Source organism: Triticum dicoccoides, chromosome 5B (genome assembly GCF_002162155.2).
Source record: "Triticum dicoccoides isolate Atlit2015 ecotype Zavitan chromosome 5B, WEW_v2.0, whole genome shotgun sequence".
NCBI lineage: Eukaryota > Viridiplantae > Streptophyta > Magnoliopsida > Poales > Poaceae > Triticum > Triticum dicoccoides.
The window spans coordinates 708,342,412-708,350,314 of record NC_041389.1 but is presented as its reverse complement, the minus strand read 5'-3'; the positions used below and the strand labels follow the sequence as shown (position 1 = coordinate 708,350,314).

Sequence of the window (7,903 nt, the reverse complement as noted above, 5' to 3'; positions counted from 1 at the left end):
TCCCCGCCGCGGAGTCGCCGGGGTACCTCTCAGCCATTGCTCGTCGACGGGGAAGAGGGAGGAGAGTTGCTCTCTAAGGGGCAGGGAAGGCGAGCTTTGCTGATTGTGGCGTCCACCGGCGGGGAGGCCGACTTTTATAGCCAATGCGGGGGCGGTGAGCTTGCATGCCGGGCGACGCGTGGCGGGAGTGGGCGGGACACGTGTCGGTGACGCCCTAACTACGCAGCCCGTGAGGCATCATTTTGCACATTTAACAAAAACACACCTGAAAATGTTATCATGTATTTAAGAAAATCAAAATATAGCAAAGACAATTCATTGTGTGTTATAAAAATGGTCACCGTATATAAAAAACCATACATTGTGCAATTTAAAACGTCATGTGCAATGTTCATTTTAAATGAAAAAAGGAAAATAATTAAATAATCAAAAGAAAAGTAAAATTATAATAAATTGGAAAAAGAAGAGAAGAACAACAAACACAAGAAAAGAGGCTAACAGGAAAAGGATGAAATAATGAAAATAAGTAAATAAATAATTTAATACAAAACATAACCCATAAGAAACAAGATACAAAAACCTCGCGGAAACTAGGAAAGATAAAACCATAAGCGAAAAAACAGGGTGGGGGCCAGAAAGAGAGCCGCCTATTCCCTGAATAGGAAATAAAACCACCCCATCGTATGTGCACATAGGGTCGTGATCCTTCTCGATTGTTCTGTAGGCGAGCGCAAGCTAGTGCTCGGTATAAATGATACTAGATCATCGAAGGCGCGCGTTGCCGCGCCCATCTGTTTTGTCAATAGGTTGATAGGAATTTCCATAACATTATTAAGGTGACAAAAAGTTAAACATAATTGAACCATGAGCTATTGAAAATGATAAAAACAGTCTAAAAAAAGTTGTTTCGCAATAGTTTTCTTTTGTCTTGAAATGGACAGTAGTAAGTATAACCAAAAAGAGGAAAATAGTCTCTCGAAGCTGGACATGCTATATACATCTTAGTTTCATTATACAACATATGTATATCCATTTCTATCTTATGGCTACTTTCAAATGAAAATGTTTTTTCATTTAATAGACTCTTGCTTCAACTTATACTCATCATTGGACTACTATGAGTATATTCGAAAACCCATCTATAAATTAATAGCCTTGATCAAGGAGCAACGACTAACCTTCACTTAATGGAGTAGTCGCATTAACCTGAAGGAAACCACAATAGTTATATAACTTCAGGAAATGGTGAAACATCAATGCACAAATTAACTCGGCCAAAGCCGCTGGATGGAAGCTATTCTTTTTGTGAGTGATGCAGTACACACTTCATGACATGTCAAATACTCCCTCCATTCCAGAATATAAGGTGTATTGATTTCCGTGCAAGTTAACCATTTGAATATTTGACCAAGATTATAGAACAAAATAACAACATCTGCAATTCCTAATAGATATAATATGAAATTACTCTTTATGTTGAGATCAAATGATATATAAATTTGTATTGTGAATGTTGATATATTTTTCTAAAAACTTGGCCAAACTTGCACTTGTTTGACTTAGAAAAACAAATACACCTTATATAAAGGAACAGAGGGAGTAATTGTTAAATCTAATATTCAAACTTGAATTTCTTTGTAAGAAGAAAATAATGCACGTACCATCTCTGATGAATGATCATCATAATAATTTCCACACTAAAAGAAAATCACACACCTTCAAAGAAAAAACACATGACTATTCTTGTATCGGAAATCCAAATGTTTATATAAATGTTCAACTTTGGTTCCTGATGTCATCTTGGATTGACTCCCATCTTTTCCTATGTCTAGCAAGTTGCAACAGTCCCTGCAGAAAATGTCTACAATATATCCAATAAAATCATTTGTAGCCAAAATACAAATAACTTACTAAATAGAGTGCACAACTTAAATGGAATTAAAATGCAAGAAGGTGCATAAATAAAGTATCCAATATGCGCAGGAGTTCATGCAATGTTTTAAAGGTAAATCTTAACTGAAATGAGAATAAATAGACCTTTTGGCGGATCAAAACCCATCAAAACCCATATTATCTTCCTTTCGCTCCTACTTGGATTGGTATTTAGTTCAACGCCTACAAAGCTACAGGCTACTGTACTTCCGCAGATATTCACAAGCACCTGAAAATTAAGAAAACATGCATGTGATGTGAGCATATACATGTAGTAGCTTCTGAAGAGCACTCTTTTTGTAAGAAAGCTTCTGATTAACCTATTGTTTTCTAAATTTCTAATTAGAGGAAGACATGATATTTACATAAGAGCATAATCAAGAGACTATAGTACTGCCCCAGTAAGCAATTTTTGGTTCATTATAGCCTCAACAATTGATCGATAGTTGGACCCAAAGTAGAACTACTAAATCAATAGTGCAGTTTACAGGTAATGTATTTACTTTTACTGTAGTATCCGTGCATCATCTCGTAGGCTGAACGTGTTCTAATACGCATGATAGAAGTAAATCTGAAAGAATACCCGGCCGGTACCATCACCACCAACAACAACAACAACAACAACAACAACAACAACAAAGCCTTTAGTCCCAAACAAGTTGGGGTAGGCTAGAGGTGAAACCCATAAGATCTCGCAACCAACTCATGGCTCTGGCACATGGATAGCAAGCTTCCACGCACCCCTGTCCATAGCTAGCTCTTTGTCGATACTCCAATCCTTCAGGTCTCTCTTAACGGACTCCTCCCATGTCAAAATCGGTCGACCCCGCCCTCTCTTGACATTCTCCGCACGCTTTAGCCGTCCGCTATGCACTGGAGCTTCTGGAGGCCTGCGCTGAATATGCCCAAACCATCTCAAACGATGTTGGACAAGCTTCTCCTCAATTGGTGCTACCCCAACTCTATCTCGTATATCATCATTCCGGACTCGATCCTTCCTCGTGTGGCCACACATCCATCTCAACATACGCATCTCCGCCACACCTAACTGTTGAACATGTCGCCTTTTAGTCGGCCAACACTCCGCGCCATACAACATTGCGGGTCGAACCGCCGTCCTGTAGAACTTGCCTTTTAGCTTTTGTGGCACTCTCTTGTCACAGAGAATGCCAGAAGCTTGGCGCCACTTCATCCATCCGGCTTTGATTCGATGGTTCACATCTTCATCAATACCCCCATCCTCCTGCAACATTGACCCCAAATACCGAAAGGTGTCCTTCCGAGGTACCACCTGGCCATCAAGGCTAACCTCCTCCTCCTCACAACTAGTAGTACTGAAACCGCACATCATGTACTCGGTTTTAGTTCTACTAAGCCTAAACCCTTTCGATTCCAAGGTTTGTCTCCATAACTCTAACTTCCTATTTACCCCCATCCGACTATCGTCAACTAGCACCACATCATCCGCAAAGAGATATCTCCTTGTATACCCCTTGTGACCTCATCCATCACCAATGCAAAAAGATAAGGGCTCAAAGCTGACCCCTGATGCAGTCCTATCTTAATCGGGAAGTCATCGGAGTCGACATCACTTGTTCGAACACTTGTCACAACATTATTGTACATGTCCTTGATGAGGGTAATGTACTTTGCTGGGACTTTGTGTTTCTCCAAGGCCCACCACATGACATTCCGCGGTATCTTATCATAGGCCTTCTCCAAGTCAATGAACACCATATGCAAGTCCTTCTTATGCTCCCTATATCTCTCCATAAGTTGTCTTACCAAGAAAATGGCTTCCATGGTCGACCTCCCAGGCATGAAACCAAACTGATTTTTGGTCACGCTTGTCATTCTTCTTAAGCGGTGCTCAATGACTCTCTCCCATAGCTTCATTGTATGGCTCATCAGCTTAATTCCACGGTAATTAGTACAACTCTGATCATCTTACCAGTAACTGATCATCAAAATATAGAAATTTTAATACTTACCAGTAACTGATCATCTTCCATCCCAAGAAGATGAGTCCTCATGAAGCTTTATACCTAGTTGTAAACCCTCTTTGACCTGTACAGAAACATAAGAAAAATTAGAGGAAGATGGATGGGGATTGAGATGGAGTTGATCGGCAAAAAAATACATCTAGAATAAACTCAGGTTCACACCCTCAGTTTTTCCCTTGCCTCCCTTGCCGTTGATCTCCTCTCTGCCATCAGCAGTAGCACCGTTGCCTGTGTCTTTGTGATGTTGCAATGAGTCCATTGAGAGGATCGTCCGCGCCGGCATCCAACTCTCTCGCAACAAATCATCTTCCCTTGAATGATCTTTCTTGTCATCTCCAGGAACACCAATTGAAACTCCTCCATTTCGAGAATTATGTTCTCAGATTTAATCCATTGAAGCCTATAATAAGCATAATCAACAATTCACCCTGATCAATGGAAGATCTGCGGTACCTAATGCCTTAATCTGTTGAATTGTTTTATAGGAATAGCAGGGGGAATAAAGGGGAGATCGAACCTTGAAATCGTTGAATCCATGGATGATTCGTTGAAGCCACACCATGTCCTCACGCGGTCGGACATCACTACCAGCGGCAAGGTGCTTTGGAAGGCGCCTCCGTGCTAAACTTTGGCTAGGAGATTCCTTCCAGCGCCGCCATGAGCGCCCCAGCCCAATCGAACACGGGATGAGCTGGGCACACTGAAACTCACATCGTCGCCATGGTGATGGGGAGGGCAGCGACGCGGCGAGCGTGGAGAGTAGGAGGGAGTGCAGATCGGAGAGCACGCCGTCGAGGGTCGGGGAGAGCGGAGCAGACTTTGTGGAGTAGCCGTGGCCTCGTGCACGGCTTGCGCACCATCGCCGGTGCCGCCTCCTCCTCGGTCACCAACTCCAAACCCTAGGATGATTCCCTGGCGCGCTTCGGCTGGATCCACTGAGAAGGCCGCGCGCCGCTGGATCGCCTTGAGCACCTCGGCTCGATCCACTGGGAAGACCAGCAAACACTGGATCCCATCGTGGACCGCCTGCGTCGCCGCATCGCCGGCATCCCTGTATGAGATCGAGCCCCCACCGATCCGTTTCCACCTGTTTGAGCGAACAGTTTTTCTTACGGAGATAAAGCGCAGCGTCAGATTGTTTTCTACCTAAATGGGCTGCCTGTAGAAGCCCAGTTAACCACAGGCCTCCAAAAAAGTTTTCAGAATAGCGGCCTATTAGGACAGCCAGCCCAGATCGCGATAAACTGCCACTTAGAGGAAGATCTGACGGCCAGGAACTAATCTAATGCAAATCCGACGGCCAGAGACGTTGAAGGGCTGAGAGAGCTCGCTTTAGGTGCGGTTATACTGTCCTAAATATAGCAGTTGCACCTCGGTAGTGCGTTTGTTTTGTAGGCCTGTTGTCCCTCTCGTGGTGCACGCCGGAAAGAGGGATGAAGGAGAATTGCGTGTCGGCGCAATGTTCTGTAACGGTGCAAAACCATATGTTGTGGTAGCAGGTAGGGTAGATGTCAGCATGTCTATATAGTGTGAGTTGGGTAGGTCATGGGAGTAAACCCCACTTCAAAGTCGGTAACAACTCCACGATCCAAAATAATCGAAAACTCATTAATTTTCCCGAGTAGCAAAAATATCGACAACATGCATAGCGGCGTCCCCAAGCCCTAGCCACATCCACTTGCTCCCTCTCCGCGCCATCGGCCTGAGCCCATCCATGTCTCTCCCTCTCTGCCCCACTCATCCCTCACCGTATAGCTTCGCTATGGCCCAGCAAAACAAGACGTGAGCACCGATTCCAGATTCAGGAGGAGATCCGACCGAGGCGCGCCGCCCGCATCATAGCCGACCTGCCTTTGGACTCGCCGGAGCTGGAGGAGAAGAATGAGATGGAGGAGGAGGAAGAGGGGCATCAGCGGATTCCTATGGAAGTGGTGGGTCCGGAGGACTACATGGGTTCTCCGGAGGAGGACAACGCGGAGTAGCTGTAGGAGGAGCTGGCGCCGACTGCGGGCTTCGACATGGAGGACGCCATGGCGGAGTTTGCAGGCGCCCGAGCAGCAGAGATGGCGCAGCAACAGGCAATACTAGAGTCCATCCAGGATGAGGCCTATGTCAAGGCATATCGATAGTTCATTCTATAGGAACGGGCGGCGACCGGCACAATTTTCGTCGAACTTGATGCGGAGGCGGAGGCCGACGCGGTGGAGCCGCAGGAGCCGGAGTTTGCGACTGTTGCCCATGTACCCGGAGCCAAACACATATAACATTTTCCAAATGCTTGATTATCATTTTTCAGATACTTATTCAACATTTTATTCAAATGCATGATTAGCATTTTTTATATACATGGTAAAGAAAATTCATTTTTAATACATGATCAACAATTTTTCTACACACGTTCAACATTTTTCTGAATGCTTCATCAACATTTTCAAATACTTGTTCAACAATTTTCTAATGTTTTTGTAATATATATATATATATAATTTTAAATTGTAAAAAAATACAAAAGTAAAAAAAAAGGCTTCGGCCCACAGAGCACGTGGGCTGGCCCATCTCGCTCGCCCCTTCAGCGAGTCGGAAGATCGACTCGCTGAAGATGGGTTCTCCTATTCAGCACATAGGACGCGCGCGCGCGGGAACACGCACACGCCACATGCTCCCCCGTGTGCTCCCCCGTGTGAACAAGTGGGCCGACCCATATTTGCTCCTTTCTGGTTTTAGGAAAACATTCAATTTTTGTTTATCGCAATCAAAATTTGGTCATCATATTTTAAAAATGTTCATGAAACTTTTATAATATGTTCAACATATTCAAAAAATAAAATTCAAATTTGTTCATTGAACTCAAAAATTGTTCATTGAATTCAAATAATGTTCTCGTGTTCAAAATTTGTTCATTAGATTAAAAAATGTTCATTGAATTTCAATTTCGTCCAACAACACGCAGATTTTTGAAATCACCTTTGGAATTGGTGAACATTTTTGAATTCATGAATTTTTTCAACAAACAAACATGTTTCTTCAAAATCGTGAGCATTCTTCAAACTGTGAACATCTTATTATTTCTGGAATATTTTTCGAAATTTCACTTTTTTAAAATATGGAATTGTTTTAAGTTTGGAATTATTTTAAAGAACAAAAATTAAAAACAGAAAAAAGGCTAAAAGCTAAAGAAACGAAATAGAAAAACTGGGGCGTACAGTCCCGCTCATGGGCGGTCTAATAGGGGCAGGCGGGACAAGAGGTGGTGCGCTGGCATGTACGCCAACGCCTCACGCGTCAAATAGGAGCTCCCAGAGGCAAGATATAGGTGTGGGGTCTGTCTAGGACACATCTAAATGTGACATAGTTATGTCAGATCTAAGCTGATGTACACTCTGTTTGCGGTCTTTTTTTGTCCTGGTATTTTTTTGCTTCTTGTTGCTGCATTATATATTTGCGGGAGCTTAGATGTGACATCCTTAAAAAACATCTAGATGTGAATTAGAGAAACTGATAGGTGTGCCCTTTTCGGCTTCTCCCCGCGAGCAACTAGCGAAGTACTCCTTCAGGAGCCCCACAAGGGTCGCCTTGGGTGGGCTGGGAGCGCGCCAAGTAGCATGCTCTCAGCCGCCGTCACATGTCGCTCTCTGGGCGCTACCCTTAATTTTTTTCGCACGCGTTTTCTGCTTTTTAGATGATTTTTTGCTTCTTTCGGCTTTTCGGTTTCCCACCGGTTTTTCTTAGTTTTGGACCCAAAAATTGGTGAAAAAACATGTTTTCTTTCTTTTTTTCTTCCATGAGAGACATAGTCGTGCCTCTTGAAAACGGAAAAAATATTCATTTTTTTCTTGCGCGAAAAACACGGATTTGCTTTCACGAGAGGCATAGTCGTGCCTCTTGAAAATTAGAAAAAACAACAATGAGAGGCACAGTCATGCCTCTTGAAACCGGAAAAAATATCTCCTTTTTCGTTACGCGAGAGG

The 7,903-nt window shown here is 43.5% G+C and overlaps 1 long non-coding RNA gene across 1 annotated transcript; it reads right to left on the bottom strand.

Annotated features, from left to right (window-relative positions):
- Positions 1-2,069: 2,069 nt before the first annotated feature.
- On the bottom strand, positions 2,070-4,314 carry LOC119306903. Its single transcript, XR_005149073.1, has 3 exons — positions 4,098-4,314; positions 3,924-3,999; positions 2,070-2,161 (listed from the first exon to the last, which is right to left on the bottom strand). It is a non-coding gene; the product is annotated as an uncharacterized LOC119306903 (long non-coding RNA).
- Between the last annotated feature and the right edge of the window lie 3,589 nt (positions 4,315-7,903).